The 19,025-nt window shown below is 48.6% G+C and overlaps 1 long non-coding RNA gene across 1 annotated transcript; it reads right to left on the bottom strand.

The window, feature by feature from the left end:
* Positions 1 to 1,821: 1,821 nt before the first annotated feature.
* Positions 1,822 to 2,981, bottom strand: LOC147985747 (uncharacterized). The gene is made up of 2 exons (XR_015616859.1): positions 2,249 to 2,981; positions 1,822 to 2,158 (listed from the first exon to the last, which is right to left on the bottom strand). It is a non-coding gene; the product is annotated as an uncharacterized LOC147985747 (long non-coding RNA).
* Positions 2,982 to 19,025: the final 16,044 nt, after the last annotated feature.

The following is a 19,025-nucleotide window of genomic DNA, read 5'->3' as shown; positions in this document are numbered from 1 at the left end:
GGAGGGGGGTGGCGGCGCGCGGGGTGGGGCGTCGGCGGCAACTGGTGGAAAGGTGCGGGTCGAGGCAGGTGGGACGTGAGGTGCTGAGGTGCGTGGGTTTCTTTTTTCTTTTTTTCTCAATGGTTCGACGCTTGTTTTTAGTTCGGGGACATCTTCGGACCCTATATAGGGCGCGCCGTGATCCAAATAACTATTCTGATCCTGAGATCAGAATAGTGTTACTATATATATTCCTAAATATATACAACCGGTCTATTCTGCTAATATTAGCAGAATAGTTATTTTGACAACACTTCCGCACTGCACGCTCAACGCGAGAGCACTGCATTTTCTATAGCAAGAGCATCGCAATACAGACTAGTGAACTTCGTGTCGGAAAAAACTGCACGCGGTGTTTTTTTGGTACTGTTTTCGCTTTAATTTTTTAACTGTTTATCGGAACGTGGCATATAATATACCGTTGGAAAGCTATGGATTATGCGCAATTTCTCCATGTTGAACACTTTTCAAAATTCCTTGCGGTTTAAGAGCAGTTTCAAAAAGGGTGCGGCGGATGACGAGTGGCAGCGAGCGTATTTTCTTGATTTTTTCTAAACCGCTCATCGAAATAAAGCAAATGATACGTCGTTGGAAAGATATCGTCGAGGCATCTTTCTCATATCTATTATTTGCTCTAATTCATTACAGTTTAAGAGCAGTTTCAAATTTACTAAATCACGAAATTATGTTTTTTTGAAATTTTTGCAATTTTTGATACTGTTTTCGCTCTAGTTTTTGAACCGTTTGTTGAAACGAGGTGTGTAATACGTCTTTGGAAAGTTGTGGACAAGGCGCATCTTTCATATGTAGGAATGGTTTTGAGATTCCTTACAGTTTTAAGTTAATTTTGAAAATAGTGCGGCAGACGACGAGTGGCAGCATTCGTTTTTCGCGAAATTTTTACAAACCTCTGGTTGGAATGATTCAAATTATACGCCGTTGGAAAGATATCGACGAGGCGCAACTTTTTCATGTAGAACACTCTCTCTAATTCTTTACGATTTAAGAGGAATTTCGAATTTACTGAAATGCGGACACTCTGTTTTTCGCGACACCCAAATCGATGTGGGTACTTCATCCGACTGAAAACCGCACTGCATCAGACGAAAAACCGCACTACATCAAACGGGTAAGAGAACTGCATGGTTTCTTATATTCAAACGTAATTTTTTTCAAGGACGAGAAAGTAGAGTGCACTTCACATCGGGTGTAAATGAACCACAACACTATCAAGAAGTGAACCGCATTACTTTTTTCGCTTCCGTAACAATTTTTTTGCACTTACGGGATGAACAATGTCATACGGCTGACCGCACTGCTTCAGAATGAAAAACCACACTGCATCAGAAAGTCAAGCGAACTTCATGATTTCTTTTTAAGTTGTTATTTTGTGTATTTTTATTTTCACTTCGGACATCAAATGGTCACTTATAAGATGAACAACATCAGACACCCGACCGCACTGCTTCAGTTAGAAAACCGCACTGCATCAAATGGTCAAGTGAACATCATTATTTTTTTGTCGTTTCTCTACCATTTTTCATTTAACACATCTTTGCACTTCATTTCCTTCTTTCTTTTTTTCTGTTTGGAGTTTTGGGTTTCCACATTGGCGAGGCGAACCGCATGGTCAAGGGAAATGAGCCGCAACACAGTTCAAAATGAACTTCCTTTGTAAACAATTTTCAAATGAGTCCATATAACTTTTATACATAAATAAAATCATCAAACACGGAAAAACACCATTCTGCACTGCATGTCCACATGGCCCAAACTGCATGCTGAACTCTAAACATCACCATGTTTCATCGCATACTGCAATCAAACGAGTTCCTGTAATTTTTATACATAAAATCCTCAAACACAAAAAGCACGGTCTGCACTGCATGTGCAGATACTCCAAACTGCATTTGCTGAACACATGTCTAGGCGTGAATTGCATTCAAATGAGTTCGTATTTTTTATACACAAAACGCAACATTTTTGCATTGCATGTTCCCATGCTCCAAACTGCATGCGCGATATGAACCACACCATGTATCGCCCCGAACAACATGGCAGCGGTGCCGCACTGCAACCTGGCGTCCTGGCCGATGCCAGAACAACCCCATGGATGAACCTGAAAGTGAAGATGCATTTTGTCGAATGTGGCCATCCCATGCGTGAGAACGGATCCAGCAAAATATAAGAAAGCAAGCAGCTGTCTCACCATGGATCTTGACCAGGGGAGGAAGGAGGAGAGGCTGGCCCAGCCACTGCCGCTAGCCATGTATCTAGGCCGAAAGGGGTCACCGTTGATGGCCGGGCTCGATCTGGCCCATCCCCACCAGGAGCCGCACCACCTGAATGGGCGAGGTCTCACCGGATCTGGGGGATACATCGAGATGAACAGCATGGGGTTGGGAGGAGGCATGTGGAGGAGGAGCTCGGATCCATCACCGGTTGGGCGCGGGATGGCGGGGGCTGCTCGGATCCGTCGTGGTGGCCGGGGCGGGCAGCGCGAGGGAGGGAGCTCCCGGTGCGGCGCGGTGGTGGGAGGTGGGCGGCGGCGTGGGGGGAGGTGGTGGTGCGGCGCGGTGGTGGGAGGTGGTGCGACAGTGCGAGGGAGGATAGTGGTGCGGCGCGGTGGTGGGAGGTGGTGCGACGGCGCGGGGGAGGGTAGTGGTGGTGCGGCGCGATGGAGGGAGGTGGGGCGGCGCCGCGGGGGAGGATGGTGGTGGTGCGGCGCCGTGGAGGGAGGTGGGGCGGCGCCGCGAGGGGGAGGTGGGGCGGGATGGGGGTGGGCGCGGCCCCGGCTGAAGGAAGGAGGTGGAGGGAGTGGGTGGAGGGGAGAGTTCGTGGGTGGAGGAAGGAGGTCGAGGTCGTGGGCCGGGGTTGACCTGCTCTTTTTGTTTCGTGGGTCGGGGCTGTGGTTTAGGGTGTGTGAAGAATAAGAATTGTGCGTGCAGAATAAGGTCTTAAGGGATGTTGTTAGAATAGACCTATCATATATATATATATGTTTTCTACCACCCAGTAGTAGTTACCACCACTTACGTTTTATATGTTGTATGTAGTATCTATCAAATCGAAGAGTATGTACGTGTATTACATAGTATATAAAAATGTTTAGGTAGTATATATACTACTTTTTTGGTACTATACTATATATATTGTATTTTGAGTATGCTCCTTTTTACGTACAAATATATATGTATTTCATAAATATAATAAAAAATATGGTGAACTTGCAATTTTTTCATATAACTCGATTTGAAGTATCTTATATATAGTATATAAACATATTATATATAGGCATGTTAAACTAAGCCTGAGCGCATTATAAGTAATCGTACGCTCCAGCCACTTTGAAGCGCGCCGCTAACCAACTCTGCCTATAATTCAACCCAACCATCAACACGGTAAATCAATTGTACTAACAAAAGAACAAATATAGTAATGCCATTACTACCTACCTCATAACGGTAACAAAAGGAGAAATGTAGTAATGTCATTACTTTACCTACCTCATATCACTAAATTGATTGTAAGAAAGGAAAAATGTAGTAATGCCATTACTACCTTTCTAGCAGCAGCTAATAGCAACCGACTTGAACTGTACGGAGTAGTAACAAAGTTACTACCTAGTATGCTTTCTACTAGAAAAAATACCATCCAATTTTTGAATCTTACCTATGTGCCACATGATTTGCATTGACTCTTCACAAGTAGTTGCTAGTAACAAAATTATCACCTATCTAAAGTGCACCTAATAACCATCAACTCTATGAAGCCAAATTATAATTACCATTTAGTATATTTTCTATTAAAATAATCTTAGTTTCCCCCTTAATTTCATTACCATCTTTTGCATGACTTTTACCATAATTAGTGTTAGAAGAAGCCTAGTGGAATACTTCAACCAGTAATAATGTTAATTTCATTACTTCCTTTGTCTAGGTGTATAAGTCACCTTACGAAAACCAAATAATCCCAAAACACTTAGGCGCGATGCATTAACTCCTACCTCATTTCTAGTTTCTTGACATAACAACCAATAAGAGATGTGGGGCGTACATGCTTTCAATGACTTGAGACTATCAAACACGACATGCAGTGGTTAGTTCATTGCCTGCAATGCTATTAATTAGCAAATAAACATTAAGTTCTCTCGTTTTTCCCTCTACCTTGGTCGCGATGGACAACGTAAGATGACTTATACACCTAGACGGAGGAAGTACTATATTTTGCATTACTATTACCTTACTTAGAGATATCGAGCTTTTCGTTATTGGATATGTCCCACCATGAAGTGTGTTAAGACACAGGTAAAAAAGTTTAGTCTATTAATAATATTAGTCTAAGTACATACTAGTAGTGACTTTAAGACTAAGCGTGAAGTACTTCATTCTAGTAATTGGTATAGTAATTCTAGTGATTGTTCTAGAGAATTCTAGTAAAGGTTTTGTTAAACGCATGCATTAGCAACTTATGTAGTAATATGTTTACCACCTCTTTTGCGAATAGTAATATGTTTACCATTGCATGTAAGGATTTTACTATCTACCTAGTAGGACGTTGCAGCAATAATTTTACCTTAGTTTTCATTATATGTATGTTCCATGTAGTAATTGGCCACTAAATATTTTACGACCGACTTGGTCGTGGGGAAGTGATTAACAAAGCAAGAAGTTAGTTGGTAGTAATTCTCTTTCATCATTTATTATATTTCCTAAGAATTTTGTGTGTTTGTTAGAATGGCGCTTGTGGCATACCTCTGAAAAGCTATGGATTAGGCGAAAAAAATTCATGTCGAACACTTTTCGAGATTCCTTGTAGTTTAAGAGTCGTTTCGAAAACACTGCAACACTCGGCGAGTGACAGCATGCGTATTTTCATGAAAAAATTCAAACAGCTTATTGGAATGATACAAATGATATGCCGTTGGGAAGATATCGATGAGGCACAACTTTTTCAAGTAGAATAGTCTCTTTAATCTCTTAAGGTTTAAGAGCAAATTTGGATTTACCAAAACATGGAAACTTTGTTTTTCACGGACCCCAAAATCGACGAAGTGAACTGCATCAGACAGGAAATCGCACTGCAATGACGACTGAGAGAACTGCACATGGTTTTTTCGATATTGTTTTTGTTATAATTTTTGACCATTTGTCGAAATGAGGCGTGTGATACACCGCTAGAAAGCTATGCAAAAGGCGGAATTTTTTCCATGTAGAACACCTTTTGAGATTCCTTACCATTTTACATGAATTTTGGAAATGGTGTGGTGCGCATCAAGTAGCAGCAGCGTATTTTCGTGGAATTTTTCAAACCGCTCGTCGGAATGATGCAAATGATACGCCATTGGAAAATTAACAACGTGAGATAACTTTCTCGTCTAGAACACCCTCTCAATCCTTACAATTTAAGAGCACTTTTGGAATTACAAAAAAGCGGACATCGTTTTCTCGTGCGGAACCAGAATCAAACTACTAAACTACATCAGATAGAACCAGTTGAATGGAGTTCACTAAACTAAAAAAGAACTTTCCAAACATGAACAAGTGTACCGCATGTAAATTTTCTCACACGAGGAAGTGGATTGCGCTTCACATTAGGTAAGTGAACCGCAACAACCGTCAAAAAGTGAACCACATTTTTTTTGTTTCCCTAACATTTTTGCACTTCACATTGAATGTAAGTGAACCAGAACACTGTCAAAAGTGAACCGCATTAACTTTTTCTGTTTTCCTAATATTTTTGCACTCCCCATTGGATATAAGTGAGCCGCAACGTTCTTGAAAATGAACTGCATTTTATATCGTTGCACTAGCATGGTTAGGTGGACAGTGGTATCACGGCCTATCAGGGTTCAAGTCCTGGTGCTCGCATTTATTATGAATTTATTTCAGAATTTCCGACGATATGCATTCAGTAGGACGGTTTACCATATCTCTAGAGCCAATAATTTTCTACGAGGAACTACTGAACTCAATCACTTGCTGCCGTTATGATAGAGGCAAAGGTGTCCCGATGTTTCGATGAGATGGTGGCTATCGTTTTCTATGGGAGTCGACCTTGACGATCCGACTACGAACGTGCGAGACATCGCGCCTTAGCAATCGCTCAACCAACTTCCGAGGGTTATTGACCACGCCGGAGCACGATCAACCTGACCACGAGGGTCTGTTTCCTGCAAGCAAACGAAGAACAAGCAAGAAACTGAGATTGCAATCTGGATATTGCGAATATAAGATGAAAGCTTTATCGATCAAGGTGGGGTTCTGTGACGCCTTGGTCTGGTCGTTGAACACAAACGAAGTACGCGAAGTTGCAGCTATGGCGAACTTTTAATCTAAACAAAACCCAAAGCCTAAATGATGCCCTAAGGGCTGTATATATGGAGGAGAGAGGGGGAATTTCGTGGCCCTTGGTGGAGGGGTCCGAAACCAACCCTAACTCTTGTTTCCCCACACATACGGACTCTAAAAACAGCCTATACTTAAGTACTTCGAAAATACATGGGCCTGGCCCAATAATAAGGTGATGCAACACCTAAAATAGCCTCTGGACAAAATTTATGAAGTGGCATCTTGTATATTTCGTCCCATGCTTCATGCACTAATTATGGTGGCTTCAGAGTCCTAGAATCATCACTTGTAACTCAGTTCTTGTTCCCCTTGCGCATGCCATCATCTCCATGCTTGAACTTGCTCCAAGGTTCATCTTTCTTGTCCAAGCTAGGCCCTTCATTTGTAAGCAAAACAAATGTATCCAATTTAGGCAGCATCATATTCTCATGAACATTAGAATCGTTACCAAGAAACGAAAGTACCTGATAATTCAATTGGCGTGCGCGAGCTCTAGTAATCGGTCCAGTATGTATAGCAGCAGGGGCTGTGGGTGTAACAATGGTACTGATGTCCTCATCATCCTCCCCTTCTTGAAATGAAGTCGTCCTCGATGAAAGTTCATCATCCTCACCCAAATAAGGCTTCAAATCTGCAATGTTAAAAATGGGACTAACCCCAAAATCTGCAGGCAGCTCAAGTTTATATGCATTATCATTTATTCTCTCTAACACCTTAAGAGGACCACCAGCACGTGGCATTAGCTTTGATTTTGCGCAAATTAGGAAATCTATCCTTACGCAAATGTAACCAAACAAGATCTCCGGGTGCAAACACAACATGTTTTCTACCCTTATCTCCAGCAAGTTTATATTTAACATTCATACGCTCAATGTTTTCCTTAGTTAACTCATGCATTTTTAAAATCAATTCAGCACGTTCTTTAGCATCAAAATTAACCTTCTCCGAAGATGGAAGAGGCAACAAATCAATAGGTGCACGAGGTAGGAAACCATACACAATTTCAAAAGGGCACATCTTAGTAGTAGAATGCAATGAACGATTATAAGCAAATTCAATATGAGGCAAGCATTCTTCCCACATTTTCTTGTTATTCTTCAAAACAGCCCTAAGCATAGTAGACAATGTTCTATTGACTACTTCAGTTTGTCCATCAGTTTGGGGGTGACAAGTAGTACTAAAAAGCAGTTTAGTCCCCAACTTAGCCCATAAACATCTCCAAAAGTGGCTAAGAAATTTAGTATCACGATCTGAAACAATAGTATTTGGCACACCATGCAAGCGAATAATTTCATGAAAGAACAAATCAGCAACATTAACAACATCATCGCTTTTATGACATGGTATAAAGTGTGCCATTTTCGAGAACCTATCCACGACAACAAATATGCTATCCCTCCCCTTCTTTGTTCGAGGTAAACCTAAAACAAAGTACATAGATATATCCTCCCATGGAACACTAGGTACAGGCAAAGGCATATATAAACCATGAGGATTGAGTCATGACTTAGCTTTTTGACATGTAGTGCAGCGAGCAACAAAACACTCAACATCCCGTCTCATCTTTGGCCAAAAGAAATGTGTAGCAAGTATATCCTCCGTCTTCTTGACGCCAAAGTGTCCCATTAATCCTCCTCCATGCGCCTCCTGCAACAACAAAAGACGAACGGAGCTAGCTGGAATGCATAGCTTGTTAGCACGAAACACAAATCCATCGTTAAGAACGAACTTGTTCCAAGTTCTCCCTTCCTTACAATTCTGCAATACATCTTTAAATTCAGCATCATGAACATATTGATCTTTGATGGTCTCCAAACCAAATATTTTAAAGTCAAGTTGTGAAAGCATAGTATAACGACGAGACAATGCATCAGCAATAACATTTTCTTTACCCTTCTTGTGTTTAATGACATAAGGGAAAGTCTCAATGAATTCAACCCATTTAGCATGTCTACGTTCAGTTTTGCTTGACATTTAATGTGTTTCAAAGATTCATGATCAGAATGTATAACAAATTCCTTGGGCCATAAATAATGTTGCCATGTTTCTAAGGTCCGAACAAGAGCATATAATTCTTTATCATAAGTAGAATAGTTCAGACTAGGCCCACTCAATTTTTCAGAAAAGTATGCAACAGGTTTGCCATCTTGTAATAACACACCTCCTAATCCAATTCCACTAGCATCACATTCAAGCTCAAAAGTCTTATTGAAATTAGGAAGTTGGAGTAAAGGAGCATGTGTCAACTTATCTTTCAATACCGTGAAGGCTTCTTCCTGTGCGGTATCCCAAACAAAAGGCACATCCTTCTTTGTAAGCTCGTTGAGAGGTGCAGCAATGGTGCTGAAATCTCTCACAAAACGCCTATAGAAACCAGCGAGGCCAAGGAAACTCCTCGCTTGTGTGACCGTTTTGGGCTGCGGTCAACTCTCAATAGCTTCAATCTTGGCTTTATCAACTTCAATTCCCTGTGGAGTAACAACATAGCCAAGAAAAGATACTCGGTCGGTGCAAAAGGTGCACTTTCCAAGGTTACCAAACAAACGTGCATCACGTAGAGCAATAAAAACAGCACGTAAATGTTCCAAATGTTCCTCCAAGATTTGCTATAAATCAATATGTCATCAAAGTAAACTACCACAAATCGTCCAATGAAAGCACGTAAAACTTCGTTCATTAACCTCATGAAAGTACTAGGTGCATTAGTTAACCCAAAAGGCATGACTAACCACTCATATAATCCAAACTTAGTTTTAAATGCTGTTTTCCATTCATCTCCCAATTTCATACGAATTTGATGGTATCCACTATGCAAATCAACTTTGGAGAATATTGTAGAGCCACTCAATTCATCAAGCATATCATCTAGCCTAGGAATAGGATGACGATAACGAATAGTAATATTATTAATGCCTCTACAATCAACGCACATACGCGACGTACCATCCTTTTTCGGCACTAAAATGATAGGAACAGCACAAGGACTAAGGGATTCGCGTATATAACCTTTGTCGAGCAGTTCTTGTACTTGACGCATAATCTCTTTCGTCTCCTCTGGATTGGTACGGTATGGTGCACGGTTGGGTAATGATGCACCAGGAATTAAGTCAATTTGATGCTCAATCCCTCGAATAGGTGGTAATCCCGGTGGCACGTCTTGTGAAAAGACGTCAGCGAACTCCTGCAAAATGTTAGTGACAGCAGGAGGCAAAGAGGAAGGCACGTCCTCGAATGAAAATAATGCCTCTTTGCACACAAAAGCATAGCAAACAGATTTGCTAAAATCTAGATCATCAATATCAGATTTGGTGGCAAGTAAACATGCACTTTTCAATTTAATTTCAGAAGCAACACTAGATTGTTTATTATTAGGCTTCATTAGTTGCTCAAATTCTTTTGCCACAATCTGATTTTCACTCTTATTGTTCTCCTGTTTTGCTTTATTAGCTCTATTAATATCATCTTTCAAAATAGAATTAGGAGTCATAGGAAGCAAAGTAATATTTTTATCCTTATGAACAAGAGTATACTGATTGTTTCTACCATGGTGTACAAAATTTTTATCAAATTGCCATGGTCTACCAAGTAATAAGGAACATGCTTGCATAGGTACCACATCACAATCAACATAATCAGCATATGTAGAGATACTAAAATGCACACGAACAGTACGTGTTACCTTAACCTTGCCGCTGTTGTTGAACCATTGGATGTAGTAAGGATGTGGATGTGGTCTTGCGGTGAGAGATAGCTTCTCCACCATCTCCATGCTAGCCAAGTTATTGCAGCTCCCTCCATCTATGATGACGCGAACAGAACGTTCCTTCACAACTCCCTTTGTATGGAACAAATTATGCCTCTGATTTTGCTCAGCTTGTGTAACCTGCACACTCAAAACACATTGAGCAACTAAACATTCATACCTGTCAGCATCTTCAGCAGCCATGTATTGCGTCTCATGATCAGAATCATCTCCACCGTGTTCTTCACGTGTAATAAGAGCCAAAGTCTCCTCATCATAGTCACTAGCGGACTCATACCCACCATCCTCAGTAGCAATCATCACACGACGACAAATAATATCACTTGTGTGCCCTGTTGATGCCATGGAAGAAGAAGAGCTCTGCGCAGGTCCAGCAGGTGTGCTCTTGGCAGATAGTGGTGGTTGTGCCTGCTTTCTTGTATCACGGCTGGAGGTGGCACCTGATGGAGGTGCTGGTGGAGTGGAAGTAGAGGATGCACGTGGTGTCCATGATGAAGATCGACCTGCAGAAAAGTTAGTTCGCGCCAAAGCCTGTCGATCCTGCACTTCACGTTCAGCTTTACAAGCAAGATGGAATAAACGAGTGATATTATTATACTCCTTATACTCTAGGATGGTCTGAATCTCTCTATTTAATCCACCCATAAAACGTGCAAGCATAGCTTCATTCTCCTCAACAATACCACATCTAATCATGCCAGTTTGTAATTCCTGATAATATTCTTCTACAAAAAAATTTCCTTGTCTTAAACGCTGCAATTTTTGAAGTAATTCACATTGATAATATGGTGGAACCCAACGAGTATGCATAGCAGTTTTCAAAGCAGCCCAAGTAGCTGGAATAGGATATAATCTACAATGCTCAGATCACCAAACACATGCAAAACTAGTGAATGCACAAACAGCAGCAAGAACACGTCTCTCCTCGGGATATTGTAAACATGTAAATCGTTGTTCAGTTTCTAACTCCCAAGTAAGATATATATCAGGAACATATCTACCCTCAAATGGTGGAATATTCAATTTTAGTTTAGGGAGATGGTCATGATCTCGTATCTGAGGGTGATCCCTACCATTGCCATTATTTGCATGTGGACGACCTGGTGGTTGCTGTGCTGGTGGTGGCACGTAGTTCTGATTTTGATCAACCTCATCCTCGTAATCTCCGGCAAAATCATCCTCCTCCGCATCAGCAGCAGGAGCCACAGAAGTATCAACAGCAGCACCAACAGTTTGGCCAGGTGTAAGAGGGAGACGGCTCGCTCGGCGGAGGGCTGTTTCACGATGTGTAGGTAGTCGTTGTTGTTGTTGTTGTAGAGGTGCGGTAGGTGCAGCCGGTGGTGGTGGTGGAAGACGCGCGAGCAACTCATTAAACCTGTTATCGAGCTTTGTTTTGAACGTCTTCTCCATGCCATCTATCTTCTCCATGGCCTCTTCAAATCTGTTTAGCACATCTTGCACCTGTCCACTCATCATTTGCTGAAATTTATCATGCAACTCCTTATTCGTCATGTTCTCCCAGTCAGTCTCGTCGGCTTGTGATCCTGCCATGGTTAGCAACAATAGAAACACACAAGAATATGATCCTATAGACTACTAACAAGACGTGGTGGTGGTGTCACAAATCCGTCAAGCAAATCTCAAATTCTTACCAGTTCTTACCCAGCAGCAGGCGGTGATCGGCAACCGTCGTAGTCAAAACTCTCAAAGCTTGGATAGAGCGATTACCAGGGAGAGTCAAACGCACGACGTAGATGTATGTGAAGCTGGGAAGGCTTATGATATGGTAGCAAAAAGGGTCAGCAATAATCAATTCAGAGATGCAAAGTTGAATAAACGCTCAACGACGGTACTGTGCTGGTCCTAGGCTAGACCGTGCTAGAGACGCGAGCCTAGAACACTAACAAAATCACGGCGCTGCACGTAAACAATGGAGGAGCACACTCTGATTTTTTTTCCTTTTTTCACTTTTTTTTGCACTTTTTTTCCTCTTTTCTTTTTGCTCCGCAACAAATTTTTTTTTGAAAAAGTCTACAAATGGTCTAAAAACTGCCTAGCCAAAATTTTCCAGACTTAGTTTTTTTTGAGTTTGGAAATATTTTTCTTCTGCGGGTAGCACGGAATCTCGGGAGTCCTACTCTGTCACGACTCGGAGTATGGTGTGTCTGGAACTCGAAAACAATGCAACAATTACTGGAGTCGAACTAGGACGGGTGGCGGAGATGAATCTGGTGGAATCTCGGACTGGTGGCGGCGATGAATCTGGTGGAAATTAGACTGGTGGCGGATATATGTTGCGGGTGAACTCAGATTGGCGTGATGGCAGCGAATATGTGGTGGCGTATATGGACTCGGATTGGTGGTGAATATGGCAGCGACGATGAAGTTGGTGTGGTGGTGGTATATGGCAGCAGCGATGATGATGATGCGGTGGTGATATATGGCAGCGGCGATGTGACAACCTGTGAACAGAACTCGAAACTCTAAAGGACTAGACGCTAAGACCAGCAACTTGACACGATGATGCAACCGCAAATTCAACAAAGCAAATACAGAAAAGATTATGCAAAGGCTCAGATTGGTTCGGATAGGATGAACTAACCCTTTTTTTGGCTTTTTCGTGGACTATAGGTACGAAGAATAGACTTGATTTAAACTACGAAAAACTGTAAAATCTCACCAAGCAACCTGAAAATCTGATACCACTTGATAGAGGCAAAGGTGTCCCGATGTTTTGATGAGATGGTGGCTATCGTTTTCTGTGGGAGTCGACCTTGACGATCCGACTACGAACGTGCGAGACGTCGCGCCTTAGCAATCGCTCAACCAACTTTCGAGGGTTATTGACCACGCCGGAGCACGATCAACCTGACCATGAGGGTCTGTTTCCTGCAAGCAAACGAAAAACAAGCAAGAAACTGAGATTGCAATCTGGATATTGCGAATATAAGATGAAAGCTTTATCGATCAAGGTGGGGTTCTGTGACGCCTTGGTCTAGACGTTGAACACAAACGAAGTACGCGAAGTTGCAGCTATGGCGAACTTTTAATCTAAACAAAACCCAAAGCCTAAACGATGCCCTAAGGGTTGTATATATGGAGGAGAGAGGGGGAATTTCGTGGCCCTTGGTGGAGGGGTCCGAAACCAACCCTAACTCTTGTTTCCCCACACATACGGACTCTAAAAACAGCCTATACTTAAGTACTTCGAAAATACATGGGCCTGGCCCAATAATAAGGTGACGCAGCACCTAAAATAGCCTCTGGACGAAATTTATGAAGTGGCATATTGTATATTTCGTCCCATGCTTCATTCACTAATTATGGTGGCTTCAGAGTCCTGGAATCATCACTTATAATTCCGTTCTTGTTTCCCTTGCGCATGCCATCATCTCCATTGTCGGGTGGTAGGTGCGATATATGCCAACGGGTGGCTTATCATTGTGGGAGCCAATAAAACATCGCCGGTGCCTGGAAACGGGATAAGGCGAAGGCATGCACGCCGGCGAATCTTACCCAGCTTCGGGGCTCTCCGTGGAGATAACACCCCTACTGCTGCTCTGCGGGGTCTCCGCATGGTAACTAAATGAACAAGTGGCTACACAATGCTCCTTGAGCTGTTCCGGTGGGAGGAGGAGGAAGAAGGGCACGGCTAGCCTGCTTCTCCCCTTCGTATGGTGTCTAGAACTAGTTAAAAGCTGAACCCTTTGCATGGGTGCACCGTGGGGTTTATATAGGCCTACCCCCGGGGGTACAATGGTAATCCGACTGGGCGCGGGGCCCAGCTGTCTGTGACCATGCCCGCCGGCTTCTGCGCCGGCTATTGGGGCCCGCCGACTGGTGGGTCCCGCCGGCTGCCGGCCCCTGGCCGACAGGCAGGCCCCACTGGTCAGGGTCGTGTCGGCGGCTGGTTACTGTTGCTTCATCTTGGTGACACGGGCTTTGTCGGGGTAAGCGTGGCTACAGTGCCGCCGCCTGGCGGGCGATCACTGTAGCCTCACCTCGTCTTGTCCCCTTAATGGGGCGCCTCCTTCGAGGCCAGGGGCCAGCCGGCTGCGGGGAGCCGGCCCTCTCTTGGGCCGACTAGCAGTGGCATGGCCGCCTTCGGGCGTCTCTCTGCCTGAAAGGGCCCACCGCCTTGGGGGCCATGCTGGTGGCCCGTCGTGGATGGCGTCAGAGTCGACATAGCAACAGTGCCGCGCCGGACGGGTCATGGCCACCCGTACGGCACACTGTGCCGGTCGTGCTCCGGGATTCAGGGGCGGCTAGCTTCACTGTAGCCACGCCCCGTCTCTCTGCCACTAGGCAGATGCGAGTTTCGAGGGTACGGTCTTGATCTCTTTATGAGAGCCGACTTCTTAGAGTCGGCCTTCTCATGGCCGGCTTCGTGAAGTCGGCCCCCCCATGGCCTTCTTCAAAAGGGCTAAAGCCGGGGCCCCTTCCGAAAGCCGGCCAAGGCGATGGCCGACTAGGGGAAGGTGGCCCCGCATCTTGGGTTTCTCGAGAGCCGGATGGGCTCGTAATTTCTTCAGAAGGGCCAGGGGAAGCCGGCTAGGCTACCCATGGCTATTTACTCCGACAGTAGTCCCCGAAGCTGAGCGAGCTTCGAGGCGGTCAAGGAGGCAAGAAGCTTGGTCAGCTTCTTACCCCAAGGAGCCGGCGCTTGTTGTCGTAGGCCGATCTTCATAGAGCTTTCTTGGTTGACCCGCGTGCTGACCGCGGGCCCCTTGGTGGCCACCTGGCGACGAGGGCCTGCCCGCGCACGCGCGCAACGGGACGCCGCCGCGGGCCTGGGCCCGCCACTCCCTGGCCTCGGCCCGAGCACGGATCTTCTGTGGCCCAGGGGGACTGCTCGCCTTCCCGTGGCCGTTTCAGCTTGCCTTTAGTGCGCAATAATCGCGGGGCGTGGGGGGAGTGGGCACGATCGATCCCCACGATCCCCCACGCGGCGCCTCCTCGGCTCCGGCGCACGAGCCTATAAGTAGGGGAGGAGGGGGAGAGGCAGAGGTTCGCACGCTCCCCCGCTCCCCGTCCCTCTTCGTCTTCTTGCTCTCTCTTCTTCTTCCTCTCGCACTCCACGCAGCCTCCCGTCGCAGCGCCCCATATCACCATGTCCATGGCGCTGTCAAGCTCATGGGACGGCTCCAACGTCCATGAGGACCACATAGAGTTCCTCCGCCAGACCCGGCGCCTGCCCGACGCCCGCCTCATGCAGGTCCGTCTGGCGCCGGAGAAGGAAATATCGCCAGCGCCGGAGGAAGACGAGCGGGTTGTCTTCCGCACGCATTATCTGCGTGGTTTCGGCCTTCCAGCGAGCGGCTTCATGCGCTCGTTCCTCGACTTCTACCATCTCCAGCCGCACCAGCTCACACCCAACGCGGTGGTGCTGCTGTCAGCTTTCGTCTCCCTCTGCGAGGGCTTCCTGGGAGTGTTGCCCACGCTGGAGCTCTGGGCGGAGCTCTTCCAGAACAAGCTCGGCACCGTCACCGCCGGCGTGCCTGCCCCTTGCGGAGCCTTCATCGCCATGAAGAGGTCAGGCGACAGCAACCCCTTCCCGCACATCCCTCTCATTCAATCGGTGAAGCTGTGGCAAAAATCATACTTCTACGTGAAGAACATCGCCCCACAAGGAGACCACGTCAATCTGCCGGCTTACGTAGCCGGCCCGCCGGCTGGGAGGCAGCCGTCTTGGGGCTACCGGTCCAAGTCCTTGTCTCCGGCTGGAAACACCGCCATCGCCCGGCTTCGGGTAATGATCCAGTCGGAAGGCCTGCGCGGAGCCGACCTGGTGGCCGCCTTTGTGGAGTGCCGGGTTCTCCCTCTCCAGAGCCGGCCCCACATGCTATGCCAGATGAGCGGCCGCTTCGACCCATGCCGGCTGAGCACATGGGAGATGCCCCATGCTGAGGTGGCGCTCATGGTTAACTACGTCGCCAACCTCAAGCTCGCCGACGACTGGCGCTACGGCAAGGCGCCGTACTCCCGCGCCAATCCTCCGCCCGTGGTAAGTTTTTCTCTTTGTTTTCTTTTTGTCATCAGCCGGCTTTAGGACGGCCGGCTTCTGACCAGTCGAATTCTCCTTAGCAGAACCCCCTCCTTGCGCCGTCGGCTGGGGCGGCAGGGGCCGAACGCCAGTATGCCCCCGACCGCGTGGTGGATGACATCGACGACCCGGACCTGGGGGCGGCCGCCATGGAAGACGCCGCCACGGGGGACGTCGCCGAGCCCGTGGGCACCGGGCTTTCTGCCAGTTTCGCCGACTGGCCGGATGACGCCGAGGTCGAGGAAGTCCCGCGCCGCCAGCCGCCAGCCGACCGTCATGGCGCGAGTTCGTCCGCCGCGCCGGCTACCGGTGGCGGTGTACAAAAACGCCGGGCCGCGCATCCCCTCTTCGGCAGCCGGCCGAAGAAGTCGAAGGCCTCCGCCGCGGCGACGAAGAGAGACGAGGCGGCCGCGAAGGCGGCCCGCTTCCGGAAGCCGGTGAAGCAGCCCCAGTCGGTCTCAGCGTAAGTACTTAGTTGCTTGTGTGCCTGTCTTTTCTTTGTTGTCTTCTTTTGTTCTCACCCTTCTCCACTTTCTGAGCAGGGCGCCGCTTTCCCTCGAGCGGGGCCCGGGCGGCTCTGTGGTCGGGCCGACCGTCGGATCTTCAGGCTCCCGCCGCGTGGACCCCCGCGCCGACCTCATGGAAGCCACGGAGCGAAATGCTCGCGAGGCGCGGGACGAGAGGGAGGCGGCGGAGTGGGAGGCCGCTCGAGCGGTGAAGGAGCGCGCGGACGCGGCGGCCAAGGCCCAGGCGGAGCGGGCGACCGCGGAGACGGAGACGGAGGGCACGCGTAGCCAGCCTCCGCTGCTCGCCATCCCCCTCCGCACTGTGGCCCCGGACACCCCGCTGCCCTTGGCGGAGGAGATCATCCAAGATCAGCCGCCGACGCAAAGGGAGGGGCTCTTCGAGGCCTTCACCGGGAAGACGCCGCCAGCAGCGCCAGCCGGAGCAGGCCAAGGCGGTCAGTCGGCGGCGGTGCCAGAAGAGCCGGCCCGGGGCGCACCTGAGGCCGGAGCCGGCCTTGAGATTCAGCCGGCAGCGTGCCAACACGCAGGTGGAGACTCCGTCCCGCCGGAAACGCGCCAAGCCGCGGGCGCCGGCCAGTCGGCGGAAGCCTTGGAGGCGGCCAGCTCCGCCACGTCCGGGTGGACTCCCAGCGGAGGGACCGGCAAGCTGAACGTGGCGGCCCAAGGGGTTCGGAGCCGGCTGCAGGCTCAGGCCACCCTCCTGCAGCAATTGACTCAGGAGTTTTTGCTGACGCGAGCCGCCATCCGGGTAAGTTCTTCATTTTCTTTTTTGACCGCTCTGGTCTTCTGCTTTCTTCCGTGGGGGCGCGTCAGCGCACCCACTGGGTGTAGTCCTTGAGATTTGGGCCGACTGCTGAGCAGTCGGGTCGGATCTTTCTCGACGACCTTCTTAATTCTGTTTTCTGTCCGATCTTCAGGATTACCACAACTCTCGTGCTGCCGCCTTCAACTCCCAGGCCCAGGAGCTGGGCCGGAGGACCGATGACTTGGCCAACAGCCGAAGTAAGTACTTGTTCTTGCCTTTTTCCTGTGGGGGCGCGTCAGCGCACCCACTGGGTGTAGTCCCCGAGATTCGGGCCGACTACTGAGCAGTCGGGTCGGATCTTTCTCGACGACCTTTCTCTTACTGGTTTCTTTCTTTTTGTCTTTTGCTCTTGCAGGAGCCAATGCCGACTTGAGGAAGGAGCTCAGCGAGGCGCAAGCCGCCGTCCGCGCCAAGGACGTGCAGTACGCCGCCTTAGTCCAAGAGCGCGACCTCCTGGCCAAGAAATTGGCCGACCAGGAGGAGAGCCACAAGGCGGCTCTGCGGAAGGCGCAGGACGCCGAGGCCGCCATGAAGGCGGAGCTTGAAATCGAGGCGACGAGCTGGGCTGAGACGCGTCGGGCGCTGGAAGACGGCTACGGCCGCATTGAAGATCTGATCGATGGTAAGCCGCCTTTCCGCCTTTCCCGCCCTTCGTACGCCTGCTGGCCGCCTGGAGCTCTGTTCTGACTTTTGCTGCCTGTTTTTCTTGTGCAGACTACTTTCCCGGCTACTCCGTCCTCGCCGCCCAAGCCATCGAGGCTCATCGCGAAGTGCGTCGTCAGGCGGGAGTTAGGATTGCGCCGGATGCAAACCGGACACTGGAGGAGCAACTTATTGCCGTCCAAGCGTGGCTGCAGCCGGCCCACCGGATGCTCCGCCATCTTCAACGTGCCGGAGCGCAGGTGCTGGCCGCCCTCTGGCCCGGCGAAGCGATCCCCCGCACCCCAAGCTGGACCGCCGACTGGTTGGAAGTCGCAGTCGGCCGCTTCGAGGCTTGGAAGGCGTCGGCGGCCCGTCTTGGAGCTGGGAGGGCGCTGGAGTTTGTTCGCGCTTGGTACCCAGGGCTGAGCCTGGACCAACTGCGCACTTGGCGGCTGGAGGCCGACGCGGAGCTTGAAGAAGTGCGGCCAGCCATCGCCCAACGTGCCTCGACCATCGCCGAGTGCACTGACACCAGCGTCTTCGCGCCCGAACTCAATGATGATGGCGTCGCCCAGCCGGAGGAGTGGTTCGGGCTGAACCCGGCGGTGGGCGAGGACTCGGCCGAGGAAATCGCCTCCAGCGACGAGGGCGAGGATGACGAGGAGATGGAAGGTGAAGACGTCGAGCCGGCTAGTGGGACGACCGGCCGACCTCAAGCTGACCGTGCCTCCAGCAACGAGCCGCGCGGAAGCGCGCCCTCTGCAGGAGGCAGTGATCAGGCCGAAGTTCGCCAGCCGGCTGCTCCTTCAGCCGGCGCAACCGTCTCCACCGACCAGCCTAGCTCGTCAGCTGCCCC

The sequence above is a fragment of the Triticum urartu genome, chromosome 2A, assembly GCF_056163025.1.
Source record: "Triticum urartu cultivar PI428250 chromosome 2A, HENAU_Tu73, whole genome shotgun sequence".
NCBI classification, from domain to species: Eukaryota; Viridiplantae; Streptophyta; class Magnoliopsida; order Poales; family Poaceae; genus Triticum; species Triticum urartu.
This window is presented reverse-complemented; position numbering and strand designations above follow the sequence as displayed.